Source organism: Microcebus murinus, chromosome 20 (assembly GCF_040939455.1).
Source record: "Microcebus murinus isolate Inina chromosome 20, M.murinus_Inina_mat1.0, whole genome shotgun sequence".
Taxonomy (NCBI): Eukaryota; Metazoa; Chordata; class Mammalia; order Primates; family Cheirogaleidae; genus Microcebus; species Microcebus murinus.
The window spans coordinates 5703458-5717437 of NC_134123.1; the positions used below are offsets into that span (position 1 = coordinate 5703458).

The 13980-nt window shown below is 50.3% G+C and overlaps 1 long non-coding RNA gene across 1 annotated transcript in view; it reads left to right on the plus strand.

Annotated features, from left to right (window-relative positions):
• Window positions 1-2323, plus strand: part of LOC105871202 (uncharacterized) — a 37268-nt gene extending 34945 nt beyond the window's left edge. Inside the window, exon 3 of the long non-coding RNA XR_012913668.1 lies at window positions 775-2323. This is a non-coding gene — a long non-coding RNA (uncharacterized LOC105871202). The remainder of the gene's footprint in view (window positions 1-774) is intronic.
• Window positions 2324-13980: the final 11657 nt, after the last annotated feature.

Consider the following 13980-nt stretch of genomic DNA (forward strand, 5'->3'; position numbering starts at 1 on the left):
GAGGGAGCCCAGGTGAGATCAGCAGAGCCCTCGGCATCATACTCGACTGGACAGTGGCTTGCACTTGAGCGGAGGCCACACACTTGCGCATCCACGCCGAGAGCCATCCCCGACCCCGGAGGGCTGTGTGGGCAGAGAAGGGGCCAGAGCAGTGGAGGGAGACTGGCTCTGACCCCACACCTGGTTGTGTAAGAAATCAGGTCCAAGGGGAGCATGGACTGTGTGCTGCTGCCCTGTCCTGCTTGTCCTGGGGTCCTCTGGGCAGAGGGAGGGGCTGGGAATTCGGTCACCTAGAGGAAGGTGTGGTGTCTGTCAGCAAGGACGGGGTGGGTGGGTTGCTGAGGCAGGGGCTCCAGTCTCTCCCGTCAAGACTCCAGTGGGGAAAGACAGCCCCAGCTTTGAAACGACTGGTGAGAACGGGGGGGAGGAGGCAGGCTGGACAGCCTGTGCTCAGAGCTGTGTCGCAGAGGGAGGAGAGGCTGGGACAAGTGACAAAGTCAGAGCTACGTAGCCACAGCTCTGAGCACCCTCTCAGGCCAATCTGGACAGGACGAGCCAGACCCCCAGGAGAGGCCGGTGGTGAGGACTGCCCGTGTCACCGGCTGGACACACACAGCATGAGGACAGAAGGCTGATGACAGTTTTTATTTAAAAATACCTTTCTGGGAAAATTTCAAGTGTGTATGAAGTTGCAACTTAGTACAATGAATGCCTGTCTACCATCACCTAGATTCGCTAATTATTAGCATTTTGTCTCATTTTTTCTCTCCATAGGTGTGTGCTATTGTGATGATATCTGCTGCCTCCTTTGAGAGGAAGTACGGATACGTGACCGTCACGCCTACGCGCTTCAGACAGTGTCTAAGAACCAGCCCTTTCCCTTACATGTCATGGTGTAACGACCAATTTAGGACAGCTCACACTGACGTAACACCGTCACCTAATGCAGTGTCCGTGCTCAAATATTGCCAATTATCTCTGTAAAGGCCTTTAAAGCATCCCCCCAAAACAAAGTATCCAGCTGAGAACTGAGGGTGGCACTCACACGCCATGTCTCTGTGGGTTTCTTTTAGCCGGGGACGCCTCGGCCCCGCTCGCTGCCGTGCGCAGCTGTGGTGTGCGCAGTTTGCGGCGCAGCTGCTCCGTAGGGCGTCGCTCCGTGCGGGTTTGTCGGATTGTTCCCTCGGGCACATCCAGGTTGTGCACTTTGGGCAGAGATGCCGGATCCATGACATCCTGTGAGGGCGGGCAGTGTCCTGGCCCTGGAAGCCCGTGACCGCCGGCCCCACACTCCTCTCCTGGTCCCTGTCCTGCCCGAGACCGAGAGGCCTCCTGGAAGCCGCCCGCAGAGAGCTGCACGCGGGGCGCTCTGGAGCCGAGGCCGGGCTCAGATTCCAGCTCCGGTGCGTATCGGTGACCTGGGCACCTTACATAACGCCGGGTACCTGGGACCTCGCTTTCCCCGGTACGACGGGGATAATAGTCCTGGCCTCTTAATGTTCTGCTCCGAATTGAATAAGCTAACTTACGCATTTGTGTAGAGCCTGACACAGTGCGTGTTTATGACAGTCACTGATGCAGTCTAAATACAAGCGTGGCAGCATCGGCTTCCCGCCCTCTTGAGGCTGGGTGCATAGGCCTGGCCCTGGCCAGTGAGTTATTTGCAGAAATCATGGGCATCACCTCCTAGGCCAGATTATTATTATTATTTTTCTTTTCTTTTCCTTTTTTTAAAAGTAAAATTGGAAGGAAGGAAGAAGGGAAGGAGGGAGGGGCAGAAACGGAAAAGCAGGAAGGAGAAGGCAGAGAGGAGGAAAAAGGAAGGAGGGAGGAAGCCTGGGCCGGATTATTTATCCGCGGTGTCAGACTCCCGGGAGCTCTCTCTTTCTGGTCCAGCGACAAGCAGCCTTTGCGGTAGTGGCTGCTGCACTTGCCCCAGCCCTTGAGGAGCCGTGCTAGGCAGTTTCTTCCCACTCTTCCCCGCTGCCAACCTGCAGCGAACAGCAGCACGAGCAGGAAGTGAACCTGGCTGGGTGAAGCTGTGAGATCGTGGGTCGGCTGTGGTTGCGGCACAGCCCGGTCATCCTGCCCCACCCAGCGCCAGGGGCGCCCTGGACGTCCTCAGCGCCGTTGTTGGCAGTGGCGCCATGCTCACTTCTGTGTGCGTTTTGCTGGGCGCCTTTCTCTCTGTTGCGATGATCCATTTAGGACTCACCTCCCTCTTCTTGTCCCCGGCTGTGAGTTCCTCAAGCACAGGCTTTGTGTCTTTTTGTCTCTGGGATCCGAGAGTCCTCCTCGCTCAGGGCCAGGCACAGACCTGGTGCTCAGTGCTCAGTAAGTGATCGTTTAAATATCACTGGAGAAATCTGAGTTATAGCCGTTCTTAAATGGCTTGGCTTTGATTTCAGCGTTTTTAATTGCACAAACAATACTGTAACAGCCACCATAAAAATAAAAGGCAAAAAAAAAAGTCATTTGCAGTGCCTCTAAACTTAAGGACTTGCCCATGCTCTCTCGTCGGCGTTCATGAATGTATGTATGGTTTTGGAGTTGTGCTTTCAGCCAGATAGCATTTTGTATCCTGTTTTTTTCTCCACTTAGAATACTATCAGGAGGACACATTTCTACTGAATGCCTGAGACATTTGTGTGAGAGGCTGTGTGTATTCCGTGGGCTGGATGAACCTCTGATGGCTTAGGGGAGCTCTGACTTTTCGGACATTTGACTATTTTCCAATGCTTTGCTGCTTCAGGAAGGACGGATCGTAAGACAAAACAGGCACTCTCAGATTCCCCAATTCGAGTGCGACTTTCTAGTGCATCACATCGCCTGGCCGCAGCCTTCCTCGTTCGCTGAGCCCCCTTCTCATCCGTGGAGCCCTTCACCCGAACACCGGGACTTGCCGTGCCTTGTTCCATCTGGCGCGATGGTGAGCTCGACGTCACTTTGCGCCCAGATGAACACGACATTGGCCTTTCAATTTCCCCCTTTTTTTTGCTTGCTTAAACTGCTTTGCAATCTTTGTTCCCACCACCAGCATGAGCAGTTGGCTTTTTCCTTGGGATTCTTACTCATGGAGAAACAAGCTATTTATCTTTCCACAGACAAATGAGTGGCGAGCAGTTAGCACAGGTGCATGTGCTCTGCTCCGTCCTCGCTGGGTGCCGCACGAGGCCTCTTCGTGCCCCAAATGGCTCCTGGGTCACTTCATTGATCTCCACCCCTTACTGCAGTAGAAGGTCGTGTGTGGTGCCCCGAACGTTCAGAGCAGAGCGTGCACCATGGAGGGAAAGCCAGGGCTCGCGGCTGTGGCCCTGCACAGCGGTGGTGCTCTAAGCTCAGGGTCCACGTCCATCCTGCTGTGTCACCAGCAACCAGCTCAGGGCCTGGCCTAGAGCAGGTGCCAATCGTTGACTGTTGAGTGAATCATTGACTGATAGGAGAGGGCTTTCAGGAGAGGGGCACCCACTCTGGGGCTTGCCTGGCGACGTCTGTGGAAGGGAGCTGGGAGGGAGGATGAAGGGAAAAAGGGATTTTCAGCAGGGCCTTGTTCAGTCCGCAGCAGAGATGGGGTGCGTGTGTGTCTGTCTTGGCTTTATTTCCCCTTGGGGTTAGCTAGCGAGGTCCTTCATTCATTCAACCAATGCATTTAGCCGAACAAATGTTGGGAACCCAACACTCCCTCCTCTGAGCATTGCGTGTCCCGTGGCAGAGCACACACATCACAGTGCCTTCCTCCACAGTGGAAGGGCTGGATCGCCAAATCCAGGGCCCTGAAGATTTACCTCGAGGGTTCCTTCTAAGAGTTTTATGGTTTTAGCTCTTACATTGAGGTCTTCAATCCATTCTAGGTTAATTTTTATATATGGTGTGAGGTAAGGGTTTTGCACCATTCTTCTGCACATGACTATCCAGCTGTCCCAGCACCGTGTGTTGGAAAGACTATTCTTTCCCCATTGGATGGCCTTGGCATCCTTGTTAAAAATAAGTTGACCATAGATGTGTAGGCTTATTTCTGGATTCTCAATTCTATTCCATGGATTTATATGTCTGTTCTTGTACCAATATCACCCTGTTTTGATTAGTGTTGATTGTAGTGGGTTTTGAAGTTGGGACGTGTGAGTCTTCTTACTTTGTTTTTTGCTTTTTTCCAAGATTGTTTTGACTGTATGTGGTCCCTTGCAATTCTGCATGAATTTTAGAATCAATTAGTTAATTTCTATAAAGAAGTCATCTGGAATTCTGAAGGGGGTTGTGTTGAATGTGTATATTAGTTTGGGGACTATTGCCAGCTTAACAATGTTAAATCTTTCAATCCATGAACATGGGATGTTTTTCTAATTATTTAGATCTTCTTTAATTTTTTTCAACAATGTTTTGTAGTTTTCAGTGTATAAGTTTTGTACTTCTTTAGTTAAATTTATTCCTAAATATTTTATTCTCTTTGATGGTATTGTTAATATAATTGTTTTTAAAATTTCATTTTTCAGATTGTTCATTGCAAGTGCAATACTATTGATTTTTATATATTGATCTTGTGTCCTGTAACTTGCTGAACTCATTTATTCATTTTAATAGCTTTAGAGTGGTTTCCTTAATATTTGCTGTGTATAAGATTATGTCATCTGTGAATAATGATAGTTTTACTTCTTCATTTCCCATATAAATACCTTTTATTTCTTTTACATGCCTAATTGTCCTGGCTAGAACAATATTTAATAGAGGCACTGAAAACAGAAATTTTTTTATCTTGTTCCTGATCTTAGGGGAAAGCATCCAGTGTTGCACCATTAATTATGATTGTAGATGTGGGGGTTTTTTATAGATGCCCTTGAACAGGTTGAGAAAGTTTCCTTCTGTTCCTAGCTTTTTGAATGTTTGTATCATGAAAGAGTGTTGGATTTTGTCAAATGCCTTTTCTGTGTCAATTGAAATGATCATGTGATTTTTGTTGTTTGTTCTGTTGATATGATATATTATGTTAATTGATTTTCAGATGTCAAACCAACCTTGCATTCCTGAGATAAATCCCCCTTGGTTATGGTGTACAATTTTTCTTATATGTCACTGTATTTGATTTTCTCATATTTCTGTTGAAGATTTTTGCATCCACATTTATAAAAGATATTGGTCTATAGTTATTTTTTTTCTTGTGATGTTCTCTCTGCCTCTCACCTTCTAGAGTCCTCCCGGAAGTTCAGATCAACCTTCTAGTCCCCCATGTGTTACCATAGCTTGGACCAAAGTTTCAGCTGCCCACCTGGGAATGGCACCAGAGCATCTTTGCAAACATCTATGCAGGTGCTTGGGGAGGCAGGATCGATGGATGTTGACTGAGTGTCGGGCCTTTCTACATGTATTCTCTCATTTGGCCTCAACAACTTGTGAATGTAGTCGTTCATGCCCATTGTACAGATGAGGAAACTGGACGTCCTATTATACAATGAATGTATAGTCAGATTTTCTTCAGTTTTTTGTTGTTTCAAAGAATAATGTAGCAAACATCCTTATTCACACTGTTCAGCCATTTCTCATATTTGTTTTCAGTTTTTTTTCCTCAAAGAAATAAAGTTTTATGAATAAAGCTAAAGGTCATTTAACCACTCCCTCTCTCCAACTGCCTATAGACCATGATTCTTACTATTTTAGTGGTTAACATTCTGGACAGACCATTTGTATACTTTTATATATGTTAATATGTATTTAAAAGAGCATATACTTAATGCATTATGTTGTTAATTTTTATTTCACACAGAAATATTTGCATAGCTGGATGAATTCTTGGAGTTTTTAGGTTAATTCTTTTACAAAACTGGATCATTTTATACATCCTTTTCTGCTTTTTGCTTTTCTTATTCATATGTATCTTGAGGAAATTCCTCTCTCTCTGGCATAGCCCTAATTGATTCTTTTTAATGGCTGCATAACATGGACATTATCCATTCATTTGCCTTTTGAAGAGCATCTTTTTGTTAAATCAGGTGAACAATTACATGACAAGTACATATATATTCTTAGGTACTAGTGTTTTTGTTTTTATAAGATACATTTCCAGGAAAGAGAGACTATCAAGTCAAAGAATATATGTGTTTTTACATTATAATGGCTGTGGCGGAAGGCACTTCAAAAAGCCTGAAATATTTCCCATTTCTCCTAGATTTGAACAAGAGTGCTCGTTTTCCCCACATCTTCTTGCTCACTTAAAATTTCTTGTTACTGACTTAAAATTTTTGCCAGTCTGACAGATGAAAAATAATATCTTACTGTTATTACAATTTGCATGGCCTTGAGTTTGAACATCTTTTCATGCTCATTGACCCTTTGAATTTGTTTTTCTGTGACATGCTTATTCATACACTTATCTCAACTTAAAATTAAAAAATAATTTCTCTAGGCCGGGCGCGGTGGCTCACGCCTGTAATCCTAGCACTCTGGGAGGCCGAGGCGGGCGGATTGCTCGAGGTCAGGAGTTCGAAACCAGCCTGAGCAAGAGTGAGACCCCGTCTCTACTATAAATAGAAAGAAATTAATTGGCCAACTAATATATACAAAAAATTAGCCGGGCATGGTGGCGAATGCCTGTAGTCCCAGCTACTTGGGAGGCTGAGGCAGGAGGATTGCTTGAGCCAGGAGTTTGAGGTTGCTGTGAGCTAGGCTGACGCTACGGCACTCACTCTAGCCTGGGCAACAAAGCGAGACTCTGTCTCAAAAAAAAAAAAAAAAAATAATTTCTCTATTTGTAACAGCTCATTTGTATATTATAAATATTAACCTTCTATTCTTTGTATTGCAAATATTTTCTCAAATCTATTATTTCTCTAAATTAACTTTGTTTTTGATACCACGCAAAAGTTTTAATTTTTATATCAAAATTTTTTTGATGATAGAAAAATTATTTTTCTTTCATGGCTCTGGGGTTTCTCTAAGAAAAATCACCTGTATTTATTCTCGAAGTGTTGGAAAAGACCAATGGAGAAGTGTACTCCTGAGTTTGTCATGTAAAACTGTGGTAATTTATTCATTTTGATGTGTTAGGGCCAATTCAATAATAATAATAATAATGACAATAATTCACTCAGTAAATATTTATTCAGGCCTTACTATTTATGAGGCTCCATGGGTAAGAACAATGTCTATATTATTTTATTGATTCCTCAAAACACTCCTTGAGGTGGAGGCCATTGTTATTGCCAATTTATGGATAAGAAAACTGGGGCACAGAGAGGCTAAGTAACTTTCCCAAGGTTGCAAAGCAGGTAAGTGGCAGAGCTGTTTTGGGGCCTCACTCCCTTGCCCTGGAACCCATGCTCATAATCACTGGGTGTTTAGTTACAGCGGGAGGTGGGGCCCTGCACAACCTCAGAAATAGACTCTGACAAAAAACAGGCCTGTTCCTGGGGACAGGACCCAAAGGGTGTCGGTGTGGGCTCACCAGAAAGGGCTGACCTCACAGGGATGCCTAGAATGGGGGCTCTGCTAACCCCAGATTAGGACTGAGCCCATGACGTGGGCAGCTCTTGCTTTAAGAGCGCAGAGGCAGAGGTGGGGACCCTCCCTGTGAGGCTGAGGCCCGGTCACATTCCCAGCGAGCTCAGTATCACTGCCTCGGATAGCTGGCCACCGTGCTCTGCCCGCTGTGGTGGTCATTTTATATGTTAACTTGACTGGGCTACAGGGTGCCAAGACATTGGTCCACCATTACTCTGGGTACCTCTGTGAGGCTGTTTCTGGATGAGATTAACATTTGAATTGGTGGACTGAGTAAAGCCAACTGCTCCCCATAACATGGTGGGCCTCACCCAATCAGTTGAAGGCCTGAATGGAACAAGAGGCTGAACTTCCCTCGTGTGAGGAAAACTCTTCAGCAGCCTGCCTGAGGACCTCCCCTCACCTCTGGCTCTTCTGGGCCTTGAGCCTGCCGGCCACGCTGCAGGGTCGCAACTGTCAGTCTCCAAGGTATGAGCCAATGCCTTATGGTAAATTGCTTTCTCTCTCTTTCCACACACACACACACACACACCCCGCACCCTACTGGTTCTTTATCCAAAGAACCCTAACACACTGTTGACTGAGGATATTTGCTGTGCAGGGCAACAGGCCCTAGTTCTGAAGGGAAGAAAATTTGTAAAGTTTATTTTTGGCTGGGCAAAGGCTGCTGATTTACAGAGGCAAAGCCTTTTTTTTTTTTTTTTTTTTTTTTTTTTGGCAACAGCATGAAAGATTTGGACTAGACATTGTGTAGGACTTGAAGGAGGTGAAAAGTGCTATGGTGCATTCAGGAGGAAGGGTGAAAGGAGTCCTGTTTGTTTGAGCACAAGGGCATTTGGAGCAAGAGGGCAGAGGGATGGACGAAATGATCTTTCCAGAGCTTTTCTGGGTCTTCAAGAATGATCCAGAAGGCAGCAATTATTGCCCCCAACAATGTGACCACTGAGAAAGGATCATGTTCTCTTCTGATGCTCAAGGCTAAAGACCCCTGCTAAACCGCAGAGACGCTGAGCGCCCTCCAGGGTCATGGGTGGATGGGATGGCCAGGCTTGGCCTGGGCCTCCTGGAGTGGCCCTTCCTCATCTCTGGCTGCTTGGACAGTGAGGTGGACATCTCTAATCTCAGCCCTCTGGCGGGCTGTTCCATACAGCTCAGAGATCCTCAGGGCGGGGAGGAAGGGAGGGAGGACATTTATATATTTGCTGAGAGGGAGCCCCTTTGCAGGCTCGGGTAGATGCTTTTCTTACAGGGAGAATGTTAACCTCACATCGTCTCTCCGAGGTGGGTGTTGCTGTCGCCATTTAAAAACACATGCTCATTTATATTATTACTGAAAATTTAATGCTTGTTCCTGATAAGACAGACAGCACATAGGTATATAAAGTAAAAAGTGGAATTTCTGCCTCCCATTCTATGCCCCCCCCCCCATGGCGACTGTCCCGGGCAATGCTGACGGCGTCCTTTTAACTTTCCACAATATAGGCGCAAACAAGCACGCGCGTGTAGGGGCTTAAATTGTGGTAGAATATGCATGACATATAATCTACTATTTTGACCGCCACCACCATCGATCTCGCGAACTTTTTCATCTTCCCCAGCTAAAACTGTACCCCTCAAATAACCTCTCCCCTCCCCGCGCCGGCTCCTGGCAGCAGCGTTCTACTTTCTTTCTCTAGGATCGCGGCTGCTCTCAGGGCCTCCTGGAATTGGACTCATGCGGCATTTGTCCGCTGGAGTCTGGCTTGTCTCACTTAGCATGATGTCTTCACAGTTCGTCTATGCTGCTGCACGTGTCAGAGTTTCTTCCTTCAGAAGGCTGAATAATATTCCACTGTGTCTGTGCCACATTTTTAAAGCTGATTCATCCATCCGCGAGCATTTGTGTTGTCTACCTGCTGGTTATTGTGAACAATGCTGCTAAGAACAGGCGCATATGAGCATCTGCTGCGTGTCTGCTGTTAATTTTCTGCATATATACATAGACGCAAAATTGATGGATCATATGGTAATTCGTGGAACCTGCATACCATTTTCCATAGCAACTAAGTCATTTGTCATTGTCACCAGTAATGCATATGGGTTCCGATTTCTCCAACACTTGTTATTGTCTGTTTTTTTTTTTTTTTAATAGTAATCATACTAAGGGTGTGAAGTGGTGTCTCACTGTGGCCATGTAGGGTTTTGATTTCACAAAACGGCACCATACAGAGTAAATTGGTTATCGAGTCTACTTAAAAGGTGCAGCCGGCAGCAGTGGTGGCGGAAGGGTGCTCCGTGCGGGGGTTGGGGTGGGGTGGGGCCCAGGCTGAGTGGAAGGCCGGGGCAGGACATCTGGGGTGAGCAGGGAGGCGCGGGTGCACGCTGCGTGCAGAGGCGGCGGCGGGTGCTGCGGAGCAGTGGCGGCTGAGAGTGGCGCGGGACGAGGGAGCTGTGGCGGGGTGAGGGCAGGGCTGGGGGCGGCAGGGGCTTTTCCGATCTGGAGGGGCAGGCTTGGGAGAAGGACAGCAGCTGAGGTCGCAGCCCCGGCTGGTGTGAAGCCACATCGCCGTCTCTGAGCGACCGCACTCCGCTGCCCCTTCTCCTCCGTCCTGGATGGAGGAGGGCTCCGTGGGCCCCTGAGGTCCCCACAGGGCTGCTGGGGGCCGGCGGCCGCGGGCAGCGTGGGGTGCTCTCTCCTCCCCGCAGTCTCCGTCTTCCTCTGCGGTCTCCTCCTCTCCCCCTGCGCATCACCGCGTCTCTGCCCCAGCTCTGAGCTCCTCTTACAGGTGAGGAGACTGAGGCACGGAGGAGCTTTGTCCCGGGCCTCTTCAGGAAAGGCGACCCCAGGGCTGTGGGGCAGTCCGTGAGCGGAGCTCCCCCCGGAGCCTTCTGCTGCCAGGCGGAAAGCCGCGAACGCTCGTGGGGCTTGCCAGGGCTGGCACCGGCTCGGGGAATGGGGGTACCCCCAGGGAGCTGGGCGGGCAAGGCAAAGGAGCAGGCTGTGCATCCACGTGCCAGGGCGCCAAAGCTCTGCCACTTACGAGCTGCGTGACCTTGGGCAAGTTGCTTAATTTCTCTGTGCCTCAGTTTCCCTATCTGTAAAATGGGAGTAACAAAAGTATCCACCTCAAGGGGTTGTTTGAGGATTAAATGGGATGATGCATGCAGAGTGCTCGGGAGAGTTCTTGGCTGCTAGTGAGAATTATGTAAGTATTTATAAGTGAGTAACCATAAACATAATTTTTGCTATTCAGCAGAGCCTGGTGGTTTAGCAGGCTTTGCAGTTTGATGCACAGTCAGCATGTCCTAACTGTGGGCTATTTCCCAGGTGGGCTATTTAACCTCTCTGGGCCTCGGTTTCCTTGTCTGCAAAGTGAGGCTAAGTCAGAGTTGGAATAAGGATCAAAGGAGATCATGTAGTGAATGTGCCTAGCAGATAGTGAGCGCTCAACGAACAGGGTCCTTGGGACTGGGTTCAACCCCAGATTCAGGGCAGGAAGAGCTGCAGCCTTGGCCAGTGGAAGAGGGGCGGAGATGGAAAGTGGAGGAGAAAGGAGGTGGAGGAGGGGGGAGGTAGAGGAGGGGGAGGTTGGGAAGGAGGGGGAGGTGGAGGAGGGGGAGGTTGGGGAGGAGGGGGGAGGTGGTGGAGGGGGGAGGTGGAGGAGGGGAGAGGTGGGGAGGTGGGGGGAGTCTTGTTGGAACATCAGGGCGGGGCTTGGCGGGAGCTCCTCCCGCACGTTGCCCATCCAGATGGCCCACAGGCGCTGGGGACCGGGCCACCTCGTCCTGTGGCGCCCCACTTGTTCCTCTGGGACAGGTGAGGCAGGAACCAGGCTCTGCCCTGCGAGCCGCGAGGCGCTCGGCTCCGAGGCCGCCAGCCGGCCGTCTCCCGCGAGGCCACCCGCGTCCGGAGCGGCGCAAGTCTCCGCTGCTTGTCCGTGAGCCGCGTCTGCGCTCCCGGTTGAGACCTCGGCGCGAAGCGGCCTTCGGTGTCTGTCCCTTGTCCCTGCCCTTGCGGGACTGCTCCGCCGCTGCGGGGGATTCGGGGCCGCCAACCAGGGGCCCGCCTTTCTGCAGGCAGATCACGTGACTCCGGCGGGCTAAAGGGTGCCGCGCCTGCGCGGAACCGCACGCGGTGCGGAGGGCTCCCCGCTTCAAGGGGGCGGTCGCATCCCGTGGGCGGCGCGGGGCGCCGGGGAGGTGAGCTTCTGAAGCCCGCAGCCGCGGACCGCGGAAGAGCGTCCTCGCCGTCACTCGGCGCGGGCGTGCCTGTGTCGAAACTGCACGGGGGAGCAGAACTGAGAGGTGGCGAAGGAGACAGATTCTCGGGGACGGTGGGGACCTCTGGATCCAGCCGTGCCTGAAGGTGGCGTTGGCTCCCAGGTGCGTGAGCCAATGATTTTCTTTTCTGCTTGAGCCAGCTTGAACTGGTTCTTTCATTCTCAGCCCAGAGTCCTGACTAACCCAGAGCCACACGTGGTGGCCCTCGTCCACCACCCCTCTGCCCGTCTCCCTTCCTGCCCTGCTCCTTTCCACCCGGCCTGCACTGTGGTTCCAGCTTTCAATCTGCTTGCCGACAGTCACCAAGCGTAGGGCAGGAAACCAGGAGGAAGACGTTCTGGAAGGAGGGAGGTGAGGGAGGGGCAACAGGTGTCACGTGCATCCAGGGAGCCCGAGGGCTGAGAGCGTGATGACAGCAGCCGCACAGGTGTGCACAGCCCCCATTAGCCTGCATACCTTAGAGAGGAGAAAATGGACACAGAGAGGTTGAGTGACTTGTTCAAGGACACACAGCTAGGAATCGCAGAAGTGGGATTAAAATCCAGGTCTTTTGACTTTAAACTCTGTCATCACTGAACCTCGGACTGTCACTTGAGCTTCTCATTATGCAGATAAGAAAATCTGAGGTCCAAATGGAATAGAGGCTGGGTCATTGTCCCTCTAACAGAGTGGTGATTTATGGATGCCTGGCACAGGCGAGAAAGTGCACACACAGAGGCACACCGCCCCTCCTGGATCCTCAGAGAGGGACTACAGCCATCCAGGGGGATGGGGACTGGGGACGGGTGAATCACAGACAGTCAGGAGCATGAACAAAAGGTCTTTAATAAAATAGTTTTGAACTATTAAATAGCACCACGGGGCTTCCAACGCCAAGGCCCCCCCCCCAGGCCTCCCGGTTAACCCGAAGCCCTGTCTCTTCCCCGCCGCGCCGCGGCCCTAAATAAAGCGTGTCTGCCACGATTTCCTGACTCATCAGTTTTGGACATTATCTATTGACTTTCCGCGATGATGGATGAGGATTTGTCTCTCACGCGCACACGCTCACCCCACGCCCCCCATTATTAATTTCCAGGACTCAGTGGTCCGCGGCCTAACTTTGAGGACTCTGCCTCCCCGCTGTGTCTGGGCCACGCAGGCCTGGAAGCGTCTCCCCGACACGCGGCCCCAGCCCCGCCTCCCCGGCAGGCCGCAGCCCGTCCTGACGGCACCCTGCTGGAGCAAGCCGGTGACCGTGCTAGGAACGTGGGCCCTGGGTCTCTGAGCTCTGGCCCCGTCGCTCTCTCTCCCCTGTGTCCTGTCCCCGACCCCAGGCTCCGCCAGGCCCTCTGCACGGGGAGAGTCCCAGCCTGGTCAGAGATCCTGCGGCTGAGCGCGGACACCCAGCTTCTCAGGGACCTGTGGCCCAGGTCTTCCTAGTGTCGCCCCCACCCGCACTTTCCCCACCGTTACTTTGAAATAGAAACGAAGGCCTCCAGTGGGCTTTCTCTTATTATCAAAGTACTAATAATGCCATTATTAATTCATATGTCATTACAAAAAGAGAGCGCCAAGACACACCAAGGACTGATGGGCAATGTGACGAGCGTCAGCACCAAAGCCTGAGTCCATCCTCCGAGTTTGCCGTCACTTAGCTCTCTCGCCTTTTACCTTTAAAATATGAACAATGGGGCCTTTTGTGGGTCACTTCTGCTGGGCCCTTCTGAGTCACTGCATATTTTTATGTGTTCAGTAATATACAGTGTGAGTCATTCTCCAGCTTGGGGGTATTTTGGGACTTGTGCTGTTTTACTTACAATTGCAGAAAAAAAATTCAAATATTACAGAGGTGATAAAAAAAATACAGCAAATTCATATGACCCATCTCAGTGTGTGTACACCCCAGGGCTGGGAAGGGAGCTGGGGCGTGAGGTCACTGCAGAGGGTTCTTTGGAGAGGGTGCTTAGGGTCGGGTGCCAAGCGCGACCCACTTTTGCTAAAGTCAAGGAAGGGGTGACTATGACTTCTCTAAGAAATCCCCTTCGGCCAAATGCAGAAGGTGCCAGTCTTTCCCGCCCAATTCCCGAGAGTCCAGAAAGGAGAGAAGGCTCCTCCCTGAATGAGAGATGCCGAGTGGACCCAAGGGATTCTACAATAATAGAGAAACTGAGTCACAGTCGAGAGGCTCCTGAGGTTATGTATCATGGGGCCAGGCCCTGAAACAGGGATGAGCACCCCCTCTCCCCGCCCGAA